General features: G+C 43.3%; 1 protein-coding gene across 1 annotated transcript in view; it reads left to right on the top strand.

Moving 5' to 3' along the window:
• Positions 1 to 23,535, top strand: part of DNAH8 (dynein axonemal heavy chain 8) — a 1,666,792-nt gene that overhangs the window by 1,625,726 nt on the left and 17,531 nt on the right. The gene's annotated exons all lie outside the window — the stretch shown is intronic.

Genomic DNA, 23,535 nt, shown 5'->3' with positions numbered 1-23,535 from the left:
ATGCCAAGATATTTAAATCCTTCTTCCTTCCATATGAACGGAAAATCGTCAAATAGTCCTTTTACACAATGAACATTTAAAAGTATAATTTCCGACTTAATCCAGTTAATTTTATAACCTGAAAATTTACCAAACATATCAATTAATTCTAATAGACAGGATAAGGTAGACTCTGGATTTCTCAAATAAAGTAAAATATCATCCGCATATGCCGAAACTTTATATTCCACATCAGAATATGGAATACCCTGTATCCCCCCTGCTTGCTGTATTGCTAATAATAAGGGTTCTAATACAACATCAAATAACAAAGGAGATAAAGGACAACCTTGTCTAACTCCCCTTTGCAATTTAAAACCTTCAGATAACATATTATTAATATTTAATCTTGCAATCGGGAAGCTATATAATGTTTTTACCATTTGTATAAATCCAGAACCTATACCAAACCATTCTAAAGCTTGATACATTTTAGCAACGAAACCCGTCTGATGCATATCTATAATATATGGGAGAGCTTTGGCTAATCTCAAAGCCAAAATTTTCGCCAAAATTTTATTATCCACATTTATTAATGATATAGGCCTGTAGTTCGAAACCAAAGTAGGATCTTTATTTGGCTTAGGCAGAACTATTATTATTGATTCAGCCATAGTACCTTTAATATCACCTTTTATAAGTTGTGTCTGATATAAATTTAGTAAATATGGGGAAAGGACATTTTGAAATGTTTTATAAAATTCTACTGTATAACCATCACCACCTGGAGCGGATCCAACTCTAAGAGATCTCAATGCTATTTCTAATTCTTTTAATGATATAGGTTCATCTAAACTCTGTTTTATATGATCAGGAACCTTAGGTCTATTAATTAAATCTAAAAAAATTTTTCCATCTTTTTGCCTCTCCAAATAAGGCTCGGAAGAATACAGGTCCTTATAAAATTTTAGAAATTGTTTTAAAATTATATCCGTTTGATTTGTTATTATACCATTATCATCTTTTATCCCATTAATATTAGTTCTTCTTTTTTTTGCTTTAAGATAATTCGCTAATAATCTTCCCGCCTTATTAGAATTTCCATAATACATTGTCTGCTTGGAAAACAAATCTCTTCTTATCATTTTTGAAGCTAATTCATTATATTTACCTTTTGCTTTCAAAAGAGCTTGCAAAACCTCATGTTCCCATTTACTTACCAATTTAGTTTCTAATATTTTAATTTCTTTTTCTAACTCTATATACTGCATTTTAATCTGTTTCCTAACATAAGACGAATAGGATATAATATGACCTCTCATAGTCGCTTTAAATGCATCCCATACATTTTCAATAGATGTATCCTCCACTAAATTCATTTGGAAGAAATCACTAATTTGTGTTTTAAAATTTTCCAAAAATTTGTCATCCACAAGCAATGCATTATCAAATCTCCAAAGAGGTCTTCTATTCTCTAATTGATCTAATTGTAATTCTATCCATACTCCCGCATGATCCGAAATAATAATAGGATCTATGGAAGCCTTAATCACTTGTTGCACCTTATGTGATGAAATAAAAATATAATCTATTCTTGAAAATGATTTATGAACCTGTGAACAAAATGAAAATTCCTGATCATTAAAATGAAGAATACGCCATATATCCTTCAAATCACATGATTGAGCCAAATTATCTAAACCTAAAGATTTTATACTTTTACCTGGTTTTTTATCCAATAATGGATCCATTACAGCATTAAAATCTCCAGCCACCACTAAATTAGAAGCAGCCAGTGGTAACAACATACTCTGCAACTTTTTAAAAAATTCTGATTGATTCGAATTAGGGGCATATATATTGAACAACGTCAGGGTATTATTTCCCATACTTATATCAATATGTAACCATCTTCCATGTGGATCTGAATTTACTACCTTAAAATTGGCCATACACTTTTTATTTATAAGAACTGCTACCCCTGCTTTTTTACCTGTTGCTGGAGCAAAAAAACATTCCTTCACCCACCCACCCATTAGTTTCTGTGATTCCTTTATATTCAGATGAGTCTCCTGCAAACAATAAACATCCGCATTTTGCTTTTTTAAAAATGCTAATACCTTTTTTCTTTTGATTACATGATACAGGCCATTAACATTAATAGAAAATATCATAAAAGACATAATATATTTTAAACTTCTCATCATAATCTTCTTCCTTCCTTCTTTCATATTTAAGATCTAAAGAACTTCTCTCAATGACACACATTTTTACCCCTAAAGTACCCAACCCCTTATTGATCTTTTCCTTAATCATTCTAGTAATACCTTTAAAGCCCATCTTTTTCCCCCCCCCTCCCCCCCAAAATAATGACTGCTTAAGGACACACATTGGAACAGCAACCCCAACTTCCCCCTCCCCCCCAGGCAACCAATATTTATTAATAACCCCTTTATCATTTCTTAAGACAAAACTCACTAACCCTCCACAATGTATCTTAGTATATCTATCTTCTAATCATAAAATCTTTTTTTTTTTTTCCATTTTAAAATAATTACTTTCTCTATCTGTTATTTAACCTTTGGTCACATAACCATATTTAATTCCTAATATTTCATTAATGCATCTTTATCTTCTCACCAATCTTTAAATTCATTTCACCAATATTTTACTTCATACAACAAAATTCTATCATAAACATATATTTAATAAAGTAGTATTATTTTTCCTATATCTCATACACTCTAATCTAGCGACCCCTATCATCCTTTTAATACCTAAAAACACATATCCATATCTTCATATACTTCTTTAAAAATTGTTTACAATTTTATAATTTTTATCTTCTATTTATATATAAACATTTTTATTTCATTCTGAAAAATAAATTTTTCATTTTATAATTTTTTTATACATTTTCCTCTTTTCCAATTAATATCCAATCCTTTTAAAACTATAATATTACAAAATCAAACTTTACATTTGATCTTTTAGTCATCTCCTTCAATTACCAATAAATTCATATTATGTATCTTTCTTGTATATTATTCATTTTCCTTTCCTTTACTTGCATCTAAATGTCATATAACTTTTCTGTCTATAATTAGTCCATTCTACATTCTTCTTTTTGTTGTCCTTTCATTCATTACTTTTCATTTACTGACTTATTAAATTAATTGAACTTTCATATTTATTTCTTAGCTATATCCATCTTCTCTTAAGTCTCTTGACTGCCAATTGTCATTTTATTTAATATCCTTTTAGTCTATCCATTCTGCTTTCTTCTTCTTCCCATCTATTTATTATCTTGTCCATTCTTCACTTTTCTCCTTTTGTTAATTATTCAAGTTCTTTATTCCTTTCTGTTCACTCTTTACTCCAGCCATCCATCCCTCAATCTCCTAAAGTTCAGTCTCATGACTTTCCAGTCCATCCTTCTTGCTTTTCCTTCCTTATATTCTTTTATTGTCTTTTTCCCTTGTCCATTTTATTTTCTGTTCTTTATTTCATATTCTTTTTTCTTCAACACTCCAAAGTCTCATAGTTCTTTACATTAAACTTTTTGTTCAATATCCACCAAACCAGTCTTAATATTTTTCTTTTCATTTCAATACCCATTGTGCTAAAATGACATAGGTTCTGATTTTGAAAGAAAGGTCTTTAGCTTTTCCGGGTCTACAAAATACAAAGATTTATCCCCACAAGATACCCTCATTTTTGCTGGGTAATATAACCCATATTTATATCCTTTTTCCTTTAATTGAGGTCTCAGATCAAGGAATTTCTTCCTAATGTTTGCTGTATTTTTAGCAAAATCAGGCAAAAACCATATTTTGGACCCTTTATAATTTAAATTTTTATCTTTCTTGGCAGCATTCAAAATTTCTATTGCTTGCTGGTATCTTAACATCTTGAATATTAATGGTCTTGGTCTCCCTTGATTTTCCATATTTTTTATTGGAATCCTGTGCGCCCTTTCTATTTCCAAAGGCTGTTTGAAATCCAACTGCAGTAATTTAGGAATTAGATTTTCTAAAAACTGTAAGGCATTTTTCCCTTACAAATTTTCCTGTATTCCAAAAAGTTTTATATTCTTTCTTCTTCCTCGGTTTTCATAATCTACCAGCTGATTTTTCAATTGAATAAGTTCCAAACTGTCATTTTTACATCTTTTTCCTTCACATTCTAAACCCTCCATTTTAGCTTCTAACTCTGTTGTTCTTTTGTTAGTTATTTCCATTTATCTGTGGATATTCAGTATTTCTTCCTTCATTTCTGCCATATTACTCACATTTTCTTTCAGCATTTGTTTAATTTGCCTCAGTTCCTCCATAACTTCACTTTGCTTAACTCCTCCGACTCTTCAGCAGGAAGCGGAACCTTACTCGGGGTAATTTGATCCTGCTTCTGCCTTTTCGCCGCCCCACCAGTTTTGTTTTTGTTCTGTCGGGTGCTCGCCATGCTCCCGCTCTCCTTTCCGATATTTTTCGCCGAAATCGGCTTGAAGGGGAAAACTTTTTTTTTTATCAATCGTTGCCTAGGTAAGAGGAGCGTCGCGATCACACGTCCATTTTGTGTGTGCGCTAAGCCACGCCCCCTATTAAGGGAAACTTTTTACAAAAATTTGGCAACTCCTCTCACCATTCCAGGAGCTCCAAGGAAATTGGAATCGCTTTATAAAGTTATTCCTATTCCAGGGTTTGACAAACCTCAGCTTCCACATGAATCTTTGCTGGTGGAGTCAATCCTCAAAAAATCTGCAGGCTCTAGTGTGTATGCCTCTGTCCCTCCTGGCAGAGAGGGCAAGGCCATGGACAAATTTGGTAAACGACTTTACCAAAATGCTATGTTGGCCAACCATTCAGGTAACTATGCGTTCCACTTCTCCTTTTACCTGAAACATCTTATCCAGCAGATGGCCACTTTTCAAAAGTATATTCCTGACCGCAAGCTTTCTGCTTTTCAACTGCACTGCCAGTCTCTTGCAGCTCAGGAAGTTTATGGTCCGTTCCATCTATGACACTTTTGAACTGACATCCCGAGCTACTGCTATGTCTGTAGCGATGAGACGATTGGCATGGCTTCGCGTCTCAGACCTTGATGTGAACCACCAGGACCGCCTTACCAATGCTCCCTGCCTGGGTGATGAGCTGTTTGGTGAATCTCTGGATACCACCACTCAGAAGCTTTCTGCCCATGAGACGAGGTGGGATACTTTATTGAAAAACAAAAAGAAACCCCCTCCTCCTCGTCCTTTTAGGCAGCAGACGTCGTATCAGAGGCGTTTTTCTGCTCGGCCGATTCAGCCTCATCCTCCTCAGCCTCGAAGGCAATGGCAGCAACAACAACAGTCTTGCCAACAACAGCCGCCTGCCATAAAGCCTGTTACTCAGCCTAAACCGACTCAGCCTTTTTGACTCGCTTCTCCAGGGCATTGCCAGTCTTCCTCCCTCATGTCCTCTTCCACAGCCCATAGGAGGTCGACTAAACATTTTTCTGACTCGATGGGAAGTAATCACCACCGACCAGTGGGTGCTCTCTATCATAGCCCACGGCTACTCCCTCAATTTTCAGATTCCTCCGCCGTTAGGCCTGCCAAAAGAGTCTGCTTCCAACAAGTCTCAGTCCCTCCTTCTCGCTCAAGAGGTTCAATCCCTCCTTCTTCTCAATGCCATCAAAGAAGTTCCTCAAGATTAGCGAGGTCAGGGATTTTACTCCCAGTACTTTCTAGTTCCCAAAAAGACCAGAGACCTCAGACCAATCTTAGATCTCAGAGATCTCAACAAATGTTTGGTCAAGGAGAAATTCAAAATGCTCTCTCTGGCCACTCTCTACCCTCTTCTCACTCAGGGCGACTGGCTATGCTCCCTCGATCTAAAAGAGGCTTACACACATATTCCTATCCATCTGACGTCCAGGCAATATCTACGCTTTCTCATCAATCAAAATCATTATCAGTACAAGGTGCTATCCTTCGGTCTGGCCTCCTCTCCCAGGGTATTCACCAAGTGTCTGATTGTGGTAGTGGCCTATCTCCGCTCTCACAATTTTCAATTCTTCCCTTACTTGGACGACTGGCTGATCAAGGCTCATTCTCCTCAGGCGGTTCTGCTTGCCACCAACCAGACCATTCACTTCCTTCGACTGTTGGGTTTCGAAATCAATCTACCCAAGTCGCACCTCATTCCAACCCAGCGACTTCAATTCATTGGAGCCATTCTGGACACTGTTCTCATGAGGGCGTTTCTTCCATCCGACCGCCTTCAGACCATCCTTCATCTCTGCCAGCAGGTGTTTCAATAGATGACCATCTCTGCCAATCACATGATGGTGCTCTTGGGGCACATGGCTTCCACAGTACATGTCACCCCCTTCGCACGTCTCCACCTGCGTACTCCTCAATGGACCCTAGCGACTCAGTGGTCTCAAGCGACGGATCCTTGCTCACAACACATATCTGTGACCTCGTCTCTTCGACAGTCGCTTCTTTGGTGGTTGACATCTTCAAATCTATCCAGAGGTCTACTGTTCCATCTACCTCCTCATCACTTCGTGATCACCACGGACGCATCCCCTTATGCCTGGGGAGCTCACTTGAACGAATTCCAAACTCATCAATTTCCTGGAACTACGAGCGATGTTTTATGCCCTCAAGGCATTTCAACATCTTCTCTTTCCTCAAGTACTACTCATTTGCACAGACAATCAAGTTGCAATGTACTACATCAACAAACAGGGAGGGACGGGCTCTCGCCTGTTGTGTCAAGAAGCCCAACGGATTTGGTCTTGGGCGACAGCTCATCATTTATTCCTGAAGGCCGTCTACATTCAAGGGGAGCAGAATTCCTTAGCAGACAATCTCAGCAGAATTCTCCAACCTCACGAATGGACTCTCGACCCCTTGACTCTCCAATCCATTTTCGCTCAATGGGGCACTCCTCAAGTAGACCTTTTTGCAGCTCCTCACAATCATCAGCTGCCCCTGTTTTGCTCCAGACTCTACTCTCCTCACCGTCTGGCACCCGATGCATTTCTTCTGGATTGGACCAATCTCTTCCTATATGCATTCCCTCCTCTACCGCTCATGCCGTGAACACTGTTCAAGCTCAGGAGGGAACAAACCACCATGATTCTCATCGCTCCACGGTGGCCCAGGCAACATTGGTTCTCCCTTCTACTTTAACTCAGTTCCAGGGAACCCATACTTCTTCCACTGTTTCCTTCTCTGCTTACTCAGCATCAGCAGACACTATTGCATCCCAACTTGCAGTCTCTGCACCTGACAGCTTGGTATCTCTCGGGCTGACTTCGGCTCACTCACTCCTTTCTCAGCCTGTCCGTTCTATCATTGATGCTTCCAGGAAACCGGCCACTCTTCAGTGTTATCAACAGAAGTGGTCTCGGTTTTCTTCCTAGTGCCTCTTACATCACCATAATCCCATGTCTCTAGCGGTGGATCTGGTGTTGGACTATCTTCTTTCCTTGTCTGACTCTGGTCTCAAATCTACTTCCATCAGAGTTCATCTTAGTGCCATTGCTGCCTTTCATGAGCCAATTCACGGAAAACCCCTCTCGGCTCATCCTTTGGTTTCTAAGTTCATGAGGGGCCTTTTCAATGTGAAACCACCTCTCAAGCCCCCTCCTGTAGTCTGGGATCTCAATGTGGTTCTTTCGGCTTTAATGAAGCCTCCTTTTGAACCTTTGGCCACAGCGCATTTCAAATTTCTTACTTGGAAAGTGGTCTTTCTTATAGCTCTCACTTCTGCCAGGAGGGTCAGTGAGCTGCATGCACTAGTGGCCGATCCACCTTTCACTGTTTTTCACCATGATAAGGTGGTCGTCCGTACACATCCAAAGTTTCTCCCTAAGGTTGTGTCTGACTTTCATCTTAATCAGTCCATTGTTCTACCTGTATTTTTTCCGAAGCCTCATTCTCATCCAGGTGAACAGGCTTTGCATACCTTGGACTGTAAACGTGCTTTGGCTTACTATCTTGAACGCACCAAACCTCACAGATCATCTCCTCAACTGTTTTTGTCCTTTGATCCTAACAAGTTGGGTCATCCTGTATCTAAACGCACCCTATCCAATTGGCTTGCTGCTTGCGTTTCATTCTGTTATGCTCAGTCGGGCCTGACACTGGAAGGTTCTGTCACGGGCCACAAGGTTAGAGCTATGGCAGCGTCTGTAGCTTTCCTTCATTCCACTTCCATTGAGGAAATCTGCAAGGCTGCTACTTGGTCCTCAGTTCATACTTTTACATCTCACTATTGTCTGGATGCATTCTCCAGACGGGATGGACACTTCGGCTGATCTGTTTTACAAAATTTGTTTTCCTAATGGCCAACCTTCCCTCCATCCCTCTTTTTGTTAGCTTGGAGGACACCCATCAGTCAAGAATATGCTGCCTGCTTGTCCTGGGATAAAGCACAGTTACTTACCGTAACAGGTGTTATCCAGGGACAGCAGGCAGATATTCTTGCGTCCCTCCCACCTCCCTGGGTTGGCTTCTTAGCTGGCTTATACTAACTGGGGACCGCGCGCCTTAGTTGGGCGGGAAGGCACTCGCGCACGCGCGGTGCGGCCTAGCTAGAACTTTCTAAGTTCTTAGAGTGCAATCACTCTAAAATTGTCCGTACCGGGGCTCCGTTGGTGCCGTCACCCATCAGTCAAGAATATCTGCCTGCTGTCCCTGGATAACACCTGTTACGGTAAGTAACTGTGCTTTATGTTTCTCAAAGTAATTGTGGATCTAAGAACAGTGGCTTACCAAGGGGGGAGGGTGGGGGGTCCGCCTCGGGTGCACGGCTTGAGGGGGTGCACAAGCCGGCCAGGTTCGGGTCCTCCTGCCCTTCCTTTCCCCAGGCCGCGCCGCTACAATCCTATCTTTCCCCGCCGACAAGAAGTCTTTCTGACATCAATTCTGACGTCGGAGAGGACATTCCAGGCCAGCCAGGCAGTGATTGGCTGGCCCGGAACGTCCTCTCCGATATCAGAATTGACGTTGGAAAGACTTCTTATCGGTGGGGGAAGGTAATATTGCTGGCGCGGACCAGGGGAAAGGAAGAGGAGAAGTGCATTTTTTTTCCACGGCAGGGAGGGCAGGATGTAGGCAGGCAAGCTGGCTGGCTTTAGTGTGGCAGGGAGGGAGGGAGATAGGTAGACAGGCAAGCTGGCTTTGAGGGTGGCCAAAATCTGGAAGGTAGTGGGGGGACATAAGAAGGAGGCACTGGGGGCACTAAGGACACTGGAAGGAGGCATTGGGGGCACCATGGACACGGGACGGAGGCACTGGGGGCACCATGGACATGGGACGGAGGCACTGGGGGCACTATGGACACGGGATGGAAGGAGGGAGGGAATAGAAAGGGACAATTGTTGGGCCTGAGTGCAGAAAGAAAGAAATGAAAGAAAGGATACACAGTCAATTAATAGATGTCCCCTTTTGATGAAAAAAATAAATGGTCACGTTACCTCTGACTTATTTTCTCTGCAGCAGAGTCAGCAGCCGTGCTGAGGTGCAGGAAGGTCCCACACTGACTCATCTGCCGGCTCTGCTCCGGAAGAAGTAAGTTACGTCGGAGGGGGTGGACCTGGCAAACGCAGTCATTGCGGGACTTTGCTACAACTCCCTGCGTCTGCTGGGTCCACCTCCTTCGATGTAACTTACTTCTTCTGGAGCAGAGTCAGCAGACGAGTCATCGCGGGATCTTCCAGCATGCATCTGCTGAGTCCGCTCCAGAGCAAGTACGTCGGAGTGGGGTGGACTGGCAGCCGGCAGCTACAATCATCGTGGGACCTTGCTGCATGAAGGGAGAGAAATGAGCAGGATTGCTGGAATGGAACAGTGGTGGAGGGAAAGAAAAGGGGCAGGGTGGTATGGAAGGGTGGTGCTGATAGAATTGATGTACAGAGAAAGGGGAGAGACATAAGGGGGAAGGATATTGGAGTGAGAGAAAGTGGGCAGATGCTGATTGAAGAAGGGTGGATGGTGAGAGAAAGGGCAAACATTGGATGGTAGTGGGGAGCCTATGCTGGATGGAAGTGCAGATGGGAGAGATAAGGGAGCAAATGCAGGAAGGAAATGGGAGGAGACAAAGAGGGGAGCAGACACTGGGTGGAAGTGGACAGAGAGAGGAGAAGGTACTAGATGGAAGGGTTGGAGAAAGAGGGTACATGATGGAAGGAGGGGATAAATAAAAGGAGGGCACATGATGGGGAGAAAAGGATTGAGTTAGGGAAACACTGGAGGGATGAGGGAAAGAGGTGGCAAGCTTTAGGTAGACAGTAAAAAAAGACATTGATGAGAGGGTAGTAAAAACATAATCTAGACCGGGGGTCGGCAACCTGCGGCTCCAGAGCCGCATGCGGCTCTTTTCCACCTTTGCTGCGGCTCCGGTAGTGTGTCACGCAGGCATGCAGCTTACAAGTCTGGCGTCGCGGCGGGAAATAGCCATGCTGAGCAGTGAGCTCAGCACATACACAGATGAAAGCCTTGCTTGCTGATTGGTCCGGCGGCCCCACCCCGCCGTGCCGCCGGACCAATCAGCAAGCAAGGCTTTCATCTGTGTAGTGCTGAGCTCACTGCTCAGCATGGCTATTTCCCGCCGCGACGCTGGACTTGTAAGGTGCACGCCTGAAAAAGAAATCATCCTGGCCGGGGTCGGTGTCATGCTCCAGAGATCTACAGCCTTCCTATCTCCCTCTCCCTTCTACCTGCTTCCGGCCACATCCCCTGCTCCGCGGCTCTCTTCGGCAACTCAGCAGCAGCGATCGACACAAGCTTCTGACGTCGGGGCCTACCCTCTGCGAGTCCCGCTTGTTTCAGCTTCCTTTTTCCACAAAGGCAGGACTCGTAGAGGGAAGGCCTCGATGTCGGCAGCTTGTCTTGATCACTGCTGCTGACGAGTTGCTGAAGAGAGCCGCGGAGCAGGGGGGTGTTGCCAGGTGCAGGTAGAAGGGAGAGGGCCAGATGCAGGACTCGTGGGTGAGGGAGGAGAAGAGAGAGAGAAAGAGAGAGGGGAGGGAAACAAAAGGAAATATTTCATACTGGGCTGGGCCGGAGTGGAGGGAGGGTGGAAAGATTCTAGCTACAGGGTGCAGTAACAAAGGAAAAGGGGGGAAAGCTGAAAATGGAGATAGTGACACAAAGAAGAGAAAGGGTAAGCAGGACCTACTGAATAAGGATAGAGATACAGAGGGGACATGAAGAGGAGGTGAAATAGAGACATAGAAGTAATGCTGAAAAAGTGTGTGGGGGGAGATAAAGACATTGAAAGGGCAAATGGTGAACATGGCGTAAAGATAAGGACAGAGACAAATGAAGATTCTGAAAAAGTGGTGAGATAGGGATATAGGTGAGATGGACACAAAGAAGGGTGATGCTGGAAAATAGGTGGAATGGTAATTCTGACAGACACAGAAGGGAAATGCTGGATCAAGGAGAGATGGGGCTCAGGCTGGATGGAATGAGGAGAAATGCCTTGTTGGCCCGGAACTTCCTCTCCTACGTCAGAATTGACGTCAGAATTGACGTCAGGGAGCGGAATGCTGGTTAGCGCAACACTTCTGCAGGGAAAGCTTGGGACGGCGGTGGCTTGGGGGCTGTTCCCCGATTGCGGTGGCAGCAAACCGAGTGGCTTGGGGGACGGCACGGAGACAGAAAGAAGGGGGAACAGGGAGACAGAAAGAAAAAGTTGGGGGAGAGAATGAGGTCTGGAGGAGAGGAAACATACAGGAGGCTGAAAGAAAGGAAGAAAGATTGTATGCACAGTCAGAAGAAGAAAGTGCAACCAGAGACTCATGAAATCACCAAATAGCAAAGGTAGGAAAAATGATTTTATTTTCAATTTAGTGATCCTGTATATAGCATTAAGATAAGAAACAATATATGCAGTGTTAGATTTGTTTTATAATGGTTTTGCGGCTCCAAGTTTTTTTTTCTTTTCGAAAACGGGTCCAAGTGGCTCTTTATGTCTTAAAGGTTGCAGACCCCTGATCTAGACAGATGCAGAAAATAAATTGAAAAGGAAAATGAGGTAAAAAAAGGGAAAGGGATTGCAGAGGAGAGGTGTGGGAGATGGAAGGGAGAGGCATACAGTTTCTGGAAGGGGCATAGAAGGAGAGAAGATGCCATATAGGGGAAGAGAGATGGCAGACAGTGGATGGAAGGAAGAGAGTTACAAGAAGATGAGGAAAGCAGGAACCACAGAAGACAAAGGTAGAAAAAAAAAATTATATTTATTTATTGCTTTAGGAGACATGTGTCACTGTTTCTGTGGTGCACTGTATGCAGAGTCCAGCTTCTTAATGGTTCAATTTAACCTTTTTCTATGTATTTCTATTTTATCACCCCTTTTACAAAACTGTGGAGCGTTTTTTAGCGCCAGCCGTGGTGGTAGCAGCTCTGATGCTCAGAATTCTATGAGCGTCAGAGCTGTTACCACCGTGGCTAAAATCCACACTACAGTTTTGTAAAAGGGGGAGGGGTTAGTTTGTGATGACATATTCCATACTAGGCAAAGGTGTTTTCTGTGTTCTGTGTGTTCGAAAGACATGGTTTTCTGTTAGGACTGACTGCAGGATTGATCTGTACTAGTCTGGCTTGTTTAATTTTACAATGGGTATATTGATGTTGTACTGCTCACTGCAGTATGTAAGATGCTGCCTTTTCCAAGGTACTCATGTGTGACGTGTGGCTTGTTACTAAAAATCATGTTTTTCATACAGATGGGGGGTGTCAAAAAATGATGGGCCCCGGGTGTTACATATGTTAGGTACGCACTGTCTAAGACAATGTTTTTCAACCTTTTTACACCTATGGACCGGCAGAAATAAAATTATTCTGTGGACCGGCATTGGTCTGTGGACCGGCGGTTGAAGAACACTGGGCTAAGTCGTGGGCCAGACCCCGCCCATCTCTAACCAATCTCCACCCCAGACCCCACCCATATAATAGTACTAATTGCACCTTGCACGTCTCTTGCCTCATCTGGAAACCTTCCCTCTGATGTTGCAACGTCAGAGAGAAGGCTTCCGGTTCAGGCACAGGATGCCCATAGGAGCCACTGCCCGTGGCTTTGTGCACTGAATCGGTTAGGAAGAGGGAGCTGGCTCAAAGATAGCGCCGCATCGATCGCACCGTGGACCGGCGGTTGAAGAACACTGTTTTGGGCCTGATGCGAATGCTGGCCCTGTGGACCAGCAGGACATTTCTGTGGACCGGCACTGGTCCGTGGACCGGTGGTTGAAGAACATTGGTCTAAGAGAGAAGCAGCCAAAGGAACAGCCAGTAACCATCAAAATTAAAATGTAATAAAGCAACCTTTGATTGTCAAATTAATTACCCAGCATGTTTCTGCAATGACTGCCTGCATCAGGGATACAGTTGGTGTTACAGTAGGACAGTTATCACACCTATATATATAACACATTTAAAATCACATATAGAGTATACTACATTATATACATTAAGATTGAAAGAGAAATACTTATAAGGACTTTATATAGAGTGGGCCCTTTTATTAAAGCTTATCACATGCTATAGCCAGGGCAGGATTAATTCATCGAGGGCCTCTAGGCACACAAGTATACTGGGCCCCCCTGGCCCTGCCTACGCCCCGCCCCATTTATCTGTTTTCTTATTCACTTCTTTATTTCCACCTGTATTTCTTTTTTTTAAATTCAAAACATGCTTTTGGAGTGCATGGGAAGGCAAAATGGGTCATTCCCCCTCCCCCCTCATATTGCAGATTGCTTCTTTTACTATTTCTAGGAATTTTTAATGCCTTTCTTTGTTATGCCTCTCTTCCCCATACCCAGCACCCCTGCCCACAGGTTCATGTCACTGTAGTTACAATTATCCACATTTGGAGCTAGTGTACTAGGGAAAAGAAACTTCACTAATTAATGGCATTTCAAATTCTCTCCAAAACATCACCCCCTGCTCATGATCATTTAATCAATAGACACCCAGATGTAAAAACCATGAAAATAGGTTTAGTACATAAAACCTGGAAATTCACTATTTCTTAGTTCTCGCTCACTCTTCCCTTGGTTTAACCGAGTACTGTATTTAATATAGCTAGAACAGATACCCAGCAATAGTACTTGTGGGACCAAAACACTGATAAACATCAGTCTTATGTCACTCCCAATGTAAAGCATAATTTACCAATACTTAACTCATCAGATGCATTTAGCACGTGCATCTCACAAGTAAGCACTACGGAGAAGGTACTCTCTGTAATGCGTCTGTGTGGCGCTGCCATGTTCCTATTGCGCTACAGAAATGCTAACCGTGTCAGTTATTTGAAAGTAAAGGAACCATTCATACAAATACAAAGTCGGGTATTCAAAGTAAATCAGTCAAAACAAAAAACACCCAAAAAGTTAGCACAAAATAGTACTGACTTTTAACAAAGGAGATGGACCTCAGAGACCTGTATTCAGGCAAATGACTGCTGATGTTTCTTTGCAAGTCAGTTTCTCAATCATCGGCCCAAACTCCCGATACTAATCTTTTTAAATATTTATTAAAGTATTTATCCTATTTTGTAATGAGTAATCACTTTCTATGGGAGATTATATTTACACAATGGGGGGTGGGTGATGGTATTAGTAGTATATATTATATTTGTATTTATTAAAAGTGTACTATTTGTTGAGCTTTTGTTTAAATTACTTTAAGAAGGGTGGGAGGGAGGGGATATATGTTTTTGTTCTAGATGACATGGAAAGATTTTCAAGTGTTTTATTGAAGTTATAATGGTTGTATTTTTGTGCACTTGTTCTATGATTTAAAATGAATAAAGAATTTTGAAAACGAAAAAAAAAAAAGTATTTATATAGATTTTTAGTATTTTTTAACGTTTTAAATCTTCATAGCTCCCATTATTCAAGAAGCACTTATCTTAGTGAACGCCACTGAATCTGAACAGCACTGCTTAGTGAAACCCGACAGGGCCTCCGTTTTACCCTACTAGGCTTCGTCAGGGAATAATGTTCAGCAGTACGGAACACTACTAGATATGCCCACTGGCGGGGAGCTCGAGCTCATCACTCTGCAGACTCAGAGAGGAGGGGTTGGACTGTGGCTTGCACACCAGTTGAAGCCCCCTGTTGGGCTCCTGGAGGGCTGCAGGCGAATGCTTGCCCACACAGATCTTGAACTTGATCTGCTCTAGCCTGGCAGTGCCCACCCCGCTGACCAGCACCTGGTCCTCTACCTTCTTGAAGCTGCCGATGTAGTTGCTCATCCCCGACAGAGTCATCAGCTCCTCCTCAGTGGCCGCGTTGATGTTCATCCGCTCTGGGCTCACCAGGATCTGGCTGAAGTTGTAGGCGGCACTGAACTTACGGCTTTTGGAGCAAAAGTCCGAAGAGTCTTGGGGAATGGAGCGGTGGCAGCCCAGTGGGTCGGCTGTGCAAAGCACCTCACCAGCAGGTCCCCCTGACCAATTCAGGCCCTAGGCCCGTGCCTACTGGGCCTACCTTTTAATCCAGCCCTGGCTATAGCTAAGAAGTCCATAGGTAAAAAATGAGTTTCTTAGCGGGAATTCATCAAGATGTGGTAAAATATTCCCTTTTACTGCACCTTGATTCAACAACATATAGCCTTCTGATACTGCAAGTTCCTGAATCCTGGGGCAAAAAAATAATGCTGCTTGTGAAACACCTCACAAGTAGTTTTATTCCTGCACTCTGGGAAAATCAGGTTGCAAAACCACAATCCAATGATCTCAGGCCTGCAGAGAAGGGACCCCTATCCCCGGCTTAAGCTCCCCTGCAAGAGAAGACCCCAAACAGACTTCCCTATTCTCTAGCCCCCTCAGACCCTCCTTTAGCATCAAGCCTCCTTCCTCCCACCACTTTAATATCAGTGATTGTCCAGGTGGTGGCCTACTGGCAGGAGTGAGGCTTACTCACTTCTGCCATGTGGCACCTTTAGGAAAATAGTTTCTTTAGTGGTAGTTTTTCCATGAGTACTACTAGAGTTCATGTTTTCTGGAGGGTCTTGAGTAGTGCTGCCTGAATCAGGGAAAAATATTTTGATTCGATTTGGCCTATTGAATTGATTTTTCAATTTGATTTGATTCACTTTTCCTACCCAATCACCCCCCTTTTGCCCTCTCCAACCCCACACCAGAGCTATGGATCTGGATGTCATTGTAGACAATACAATGAAACCGTCTACCCAATGTGGGGCGGCTGCTAAAAAAGCAAACAAGATGCTAGGAATTATTAAAAATGGGATGGTTAAGACTAAAGATATTAAAATGCCTCTGTATCGCTCCATGGTGCAACCTGGAGTATTGCTTCAAAGAAGGTTCAAAGAAGAGCAACCAAGATGATAAAGGGGATGGAACTCTTCTCATATGAGGAAAGACTAAAAAGGTTAGGGCTCTTCAGCTTGGAAAAGAGAAGGCTGAGGGAAGATATGATTGAAGTCTACAAAATCCTGAGTGGAGTAGAATGGGTACAACTGGATCAATTTTTCACTCTGTCAAAAATTACAAAGACTAGGAGACACGATGAAATTGCAAGGAAAAACTTTTAAAACCAATAGGAGGAAATATTTTTTCACTCATAGAATAGTTAAGCTCTGGAACACATTGCCAGAGGTTGTGGTAAAAGTGGATAGCCTAGCTGGTTTTAAGAAAGGTTTGGACAAATTCATGGAGGAAAAGTCCTTATTCTGTTTTTAAGACATGGGGGAAGCCTCTGCTTGCCCTGAATCAGTAGCATGGAATGTTGCTACTCTTTGGGTTTTGGCCAGGTACTAGTGACCTGGATTGGCCCCCATGAGAACGGGCTACTGGGCTTGATGGACCATTGGTCTGACCCAATAAGGCTATTCTTATGTTCTCATCCCCCTTCCATGATACCACATTAACACATTCCGCAACTTGCAGAAGAGGTCTCCCTTCTACTGCATAGCAATGCCATCAAGAAAGTTCCAGATTCCCAGATGAACCAAGGGTTCTACTCCATCTTTTTCCTTATTCACAAAAAGACGCAAGGTCTTCGTCCCATTCTTGAACTCGCACCACCCAAGAAAGAAAAGTTCAGGATGATTTCTGTTCTGCAATTCTTCTCCTTTTGACACAATACAATTGGTTAACCGTCCTAGACCTCAAGGATGCATACACTTACATTCCAATTTATCCTTCCCACTGGCACTTTCCTTGTTTCAAATTCCACAATTGACATTTTCAGTACAAGGTTCTACCCTTTGGCCTTTCATCAGTGCCAAGAGTTTTCACGAAATGCCTAGCTGTTGTGCCAGCACACCTTCGGAAACAACACCACATTGTATTTCCTTACCTGGATGATTGGCTCTTGGTAGCACATTCCAGAGACCAATTGTTACTCACAATTAAAACCATGGTCACAATTAAAACCATGGTCCTAACCCTTCAATCACTAGGATTCATCATCAACTTCAAAAAGTCCAACCTTTCTTCAACACGCTCCCTCACGTTCATTGGAGCTTATTTGGACACAGAGACTGCAAGAACCTATCTTCCTCCGGACAGACGTTAGAACATCATCACTCTGTCAGACCTCTTAAGACGATCTTCCACCTTGCCAGCTCGCACCATTCTTCACCTCTTAGGCAGCCTCGATTTCTCTGGTACCACATGCACGGCTCCATATGAGACCTCTACAGTGGCACCTCAAATTGCACTGGAATCAACGATAACATTCCCTCGTCAGGTTGATACCTCTTCCTGAAAAGACTGAAGAATCCCTCCTCTGGTGGATTCACTTTCTGACCTTACAGGAGGGCTGTCCTTTCCAACCTCTGCCTCCTTGTTTCACTATAACCATAGATGCTTCCAATCTGGGCTGGGGAGCGCACCTCAACCAATTGCGAATGCAGGGTCAATGGTCGACAAGCGAACGACCCCTGTACATCATCCACTTGGAACTGTGTGCAGTGTATTAAGCTCTTCAAGCCTTCCATCCTTAGATTTGCAACAAACACATTCTTATTCAAACAGGCAATCAAGTAACAATGTTCTACGTTAACAAGCAGAGAGGTTCGGGATCTCTTCCTCTCTACAGAGAAGCATATCACCTGTGAACCTATGCTCTGACACTATGGGTCAATCTACAAGCGGTATATATTCCAGAAGAACACAAGATTCTCGCAGACTCTCTAAGCAGTAAACCTGATCCTCACGAGTGGACTCTCGATCCTTCCATCCTGCAACAAATATTCCTTCGCTGTGGAACTCTCACAGTGGATCTCTTTGCTTCTCCAGAAAATGACAAATACACCACATTTTGCTCTCTTCCTCCAGTTCCTCAAGTTTCCAAGTTTATTTTAAAAACTTAAGCCATAGCAAGGGATGCTTTCTCCATTCATTTGGGGCACAACCTTTTCTATGCCTTTCCACCATTTCCTCTCATTTCCAGAGTACTTCAGAAAGTTACCAGAGAAAGGTCTCATGTTATTCTCATTGCTCCTCATTGGCCCAGACAAATCTGGTATCCACTCCTGCTGGACCTTTTGGATGCTTCCCCAATTCACCTGGGACACCATCCATCTCTTCTGTCTCAGCAGAACGGTCAATTACTATCCAAATCTCTGCAGTCTCAGTTTGACGGCCTGGAAATTGAAAGTTCACTCCCAACTCATCTCCCACTTACTCAACCTGTGAAGACAGTTCTTCTTGCAGCAAAGCGACCTTCCACTAGAAAATCTTATCAATCAAAATAGAAACGATTTTCCATCTGGGCGCATGACCACCAGCAGGATCCTCTTCATTGTCTAGTTGAATATATTTTATCATATCTTCTACATTTGTCATATTCTGGTTTCAAATCAAACTCTGTCAGATTTCATCTAGCAGCTATCTTGACCTATCATACCTTGGTGCAAAGTAAACCAGTTTCCCATCATCCTGTCAATTCTCATTTCATGAGAGATCTCACTAATCTTAGGCCTCCACTATGAGACCCTCCTCCAGTGTGGGACCTGAATTTGGTTTTAGATCAATTAATGCAGGCCACTTTTGAGCCATTAGGATTTGCTTCTCTTATATTTCTTATATGGAAGACAGTCTTTCTCACAGCTTTAACTTCAGCCAGAAGAGTTAGTGAACTTCAAGTACTAGTCATGTATTATCTTATCTCCAATTTTTTCCTACAATTACAAACTCATCCCAAATTCCTGCCTAAAGTTGTCATGGACTTTCATCTGAACCAAACTATAACTTTGCCATTGTTTTTTCCTCCTCTGCATTCTTCTCCAGCAGAGCAATCTCTCCACACGTTAGACTGTAGAAGAGCATTATTTTTTTTATCTCAAGGCAACTGCTCAGTTATGCCAAACAAACCAGCTATTCATTTCCTACAATTCATCTACCCAAGGAAAACCAGCACCATAAAGAGCTCTCTCCTCTTGGATAGCACAATGCATCAATTTTTGCTACACAAGAGCACACCTCCAACCACCTGGTTCAATTGGAGCCCATAAAGTATGAGCTACAGAAACTTTAAAGTCCATTCCCATTCAGGATATCTGCAGGGTTGCAATGTCTCCTCAGTCCATATCTTTATGAAGCACTATTGTCTGGATCAGAGCTTAGCACAAGATGTACGTTTTGGTTATGGAACTTATTTGCATTGTGACTCTTTTTACCACCACCCATCTGCTTCTTCAAGCTTGGGACTCGCCAACAAGTGTGCCTGCATATCTCCTACTTATCTCCAGAGAAAGCAAAGTTGCTTACCTGTAACAGGTGTTCTTCGTAGACAGTGGGGGAATGCAGCCACACTTGCCTGCCTTCCATCCCCTCACTTCACAAAAATTGACCTCTGCGTAAACATAGCAAAAGAGATAAAGCGCACGTACTTATTTTTGGATTCAGATTGCCTGGATAGGTGCTTCTGATTATCCCAACATTTGGGTCTGTAACATGCTCATTGCTAGAGACAAAACCGACAGGCTGAGGGGAGAGGACTGTAGGTGTAGGGACTCCTGCACATGCCCAGTAAGCTCAAAAGGTTACCTAGCTAGGGGAGAGCACCAGCACTCTGGTTCAATCAGAGGACTTCACCAACAAATGTGGTTGCATTCCCCTGCTATCTACGGAAAACATCTGTAATTGTTTTAGAAATTAAGAAGCAGGTGAACTGAATATATGAAGCAGAGAAGAGAATCTTATCTCCCTAACTACAGTGAATCAGGCATAATTGTCAGAAAGTGTGTGTGTGGGGGGGGGAAGATGACTGCCCTAACACATTTTTTTCTCTCAAGCATTGACCCCCCTGCCCCCTGTCTAGCATCTTTCTCTCCTCTCTCTCTACCTCCCCTTCCCCCCTCCAAACTTGCCTTTGACAAGCAGCACTAAAAACATACTCTGGTCAATTTTGAACCGCAGTGGTCAGCATGTTTTAAAACACTGACTGCCACAGACAGTATTAGCCCCAGATATTCAATGCTAGGCCATGTCTGGGCACCAATATTGAATATCCAGAGCTAATTCGTTATGTGCTAGCCATAAAGACTTAGGCAGGTTCCAGCCAATATTCATTCGGGACCCATGTGAGGATATCTGGCCAGATCCCAACCCTTTCCACTGCAATTCTGATCCCCTTCCACCCCTTGGAGATTAGAAACCCCTTTTCAAATTCCCCTTCCTTCCCTCCCAAACATCCAGACCATTCCCCAGGATTCCTGTGGGTCTACCTCTCCAATCCTTGATGGTCTAGTGGGAAATGGGCAAGAGCGAAATACCACAAGACTGTCACTAGAAGTTTCAACTGCCATTTTAAAGGGATACCCATGATGAGCAGGAGCAAGTGGGCATCGCTCCTGGCACTTCTTGCTAAATCACCAAAGACGAACAGGTAGGCTCATAGGCTTCTTGAGGAAGGATCAACACTTTCTGTGGGATGAGAGGGAAGGAGGGGGTTACCAAGATGGGGGTACCCCATCTGGATGTTCCAGGGGATGGGTAAAAGGGAGATGAAATTGGAAGGAGGAGTTCCTTGCTCTGAGGTGATGGGAGGGAGAGGGGGGATTGGAAGAGGGGTTTCTTGTTCTTCTGGAAAGATAAGAGAGGGGATGGGCACACTGCAGTCCACTACCCAGAAGTTATACAAGTGCTGGCTGATATTCAGTACTGGCACCTGCATAGCTAATCAACCAAAGTTAGGACTGCTATTTATGCAGGCCTATTTGATCACTTGGCTGTGCAGGCACTGCAGCATCTGAACTCTGCCCTCAAAAAGCCCCAGTCAAAACTGATATCCAGTCGTACTGCTGACTATCAGTGAATGGCCCACAAAGTGCAATTTAAGTGAGCAGGAGCTCTCATGTCTGCTTAAATCATTTTGAATATGTACCAGACTATCTCCCACCTTCTGCTGTATCCTTCCACACCAGAAACAGGAAATTGTGTCTGAACAGACAAGTTGCAGCAGAGGGAAAACACCGAGATGGCCAGAGATAGCATAACTTTAGTGATGCCACTGCTGGTCAAAGGCAAGTTTGGAGGTCCAAAGGGGGGTGGGGGTGGAGAAAGTGAGACATGTTGGATTGGGAAGAGGTGGGAGGGAGAGTAAGAGAGATGCCAATTTATGGGAGGGAGGAAAAGAGAGGAACACTTGTTTGATCCCTGGAGAGATGGGCAGGAGAGATGGAAAAGAGAGATGCTGTCCCAGACGGAAGGAAAAGAGATGGAGAGACACTGGCCCAAAACTGGGGGAAGAAGTTAGAATGAAGAGAGATAGATGCCTGCCCCAAAGGGGTGGTGCAGGAGGAAGAGAAACATGAAGGGAAGAATAGGGACACAGAGGGGTGGTTTTGGACACAAGGAGATACATTAAAATTTATATTCCTCCATTACCTAATAAGGTTAATAGCAGGTTACAATTAAGAAATAAGAGATCTGTGTATGCCTAGCAGCGCTAAATTATTAATAGTACTAGATCTACTGAGAATAAACCCAGTTAAATATAATCAACACAATTCCCACTATCAGAGGACATTCCTCCTATAAACAGGATAGTATCATAAATTTCTTGAATAAAAAAGTTTTGGTAGTTGTTTTCTGACCTAAGGAAGCTTATACCAAATAGACTGAGCTAAATAGGTACACAGAGGGAGCAATGCTGGACATTGAGAGGACAGGAACACAGAACAACATGGCGGGACAGAGGGAGAGGGCTATGGACAGAGGAATGATGTTGGTAGATGAGGTGAAGTGGCAGAAGGTACCTGACATTAGGCAGGAAGAAGGGGGCAGTGAATATGGGGTTGGGGTAAAGTTTCTGCCCCAAGAAAAAACAGTGATAATGTATGTACGATATGCTTCTATGGTAAAAGAAATATATGAAGTTGTAACAATACTTTTGTTAAAACCAGTAAGGCAAAGGAAGCTGGTTAGTTCCAAAAGCTTCTTTTGGAATAAGGTTAAAAATAAAATTGAATCCTAGTGTACACAAATTGCTGTAATCTATATATATAAAATCGGAGGTATGTATGTGTGTATGTGCCGCGATCACGCAAAAACGGCTTGACCGATTTGAACGAAACTTGGTATGCTGATCCCTCACTACCTGGGGTGATATGTTCTGGGGGTCTCGCGGCCCACCTGCACACGTGGGCGGAGCTACAAACAGAAAATCAGATTTCACCCATTCAAATCAATGGAAAAAATGTAAAAAGCAGTGGGACCGCTTTGAACGTAAATTGGTATGCAGATCCCTCACTACCAGGGGTGATATGTTCTGGGGGTCTCGCGGCCCACCTGCACACGTGGGCGGAGCTACAAACAGAAAATCAGATTTCACCCATTCAAGTCAATGGAAAAAATGTAAAAAGCTGTGGGACTGATTTGAACGAAACTTGGTATGCAGATCCCTCACTACCTGGGGTGATATGTTCTGGGGGTCTCGCGGCCCACCTGCACACGTGGGCGGAGCTACAAACATAAAATCAGATTTCACCCATTCATGTCAATGGAAAAAATGTAAAAAGCTGCCAACGCAAAAACGGCTTGCCCGATTTGAACGAAACTTGGTATGCAGATCCCTCACTACCTGGGGTGATATGTTCTGTGGGTCTCGCGGCCCACCTGCACACATGGGCGGAGCTACAAACAGAAAATCTGATTTCACCCATTCAAGTCAATGGAAAAAATGTAAAAAGCTGTGGGACCGATTTGAACGAAACTTGATATGCAGATCCCTCACTACCTGGGGTGATATGTTCTGGGGGTCTCGCGGCCCACCTGCACACATGTGCGGAGCTACAAACAGAACATCAGATTTCACCCATTCATGTCAATGGAAAAAAAGTAAAAAGCTGTCATTCTCACTGTAATTCAAAAACGGCTTGACCGATTTGAACGAAACTTGGTATGCAGATCCCTCACTACCTGGGGTGATATGTTCTGGGGGTCTCGCGGCCCACCTGCACACGTGGGCGGAGCTACAAACAGAAAATCTGATTTCACCCATTCATGTCAATGGAAAAAATGTAAAAAGCTGTGGGACCGATTTGAACGAAACTTGGTATGCAGATCCCTCACTACCTGG

The sequence above is a fragment of the Geotrypetes seraphini genome, chromosome 3, assembly GCF_902459505.1.
Source record: "Geotrypetes seraphini chromosome 3, aGeoSer1.1, whole genome shotgun sequence".
Taxonomy (NCBI): Eukaryota; Metazoa; Chordata; class Amphibia; order Gymnophiona; family Dermophiidae; genus Geotrypetes; species Geotrypetes seraphini.
This window is presented reverse-complemented; position numbering and strand designations above follow the sequence as displayed.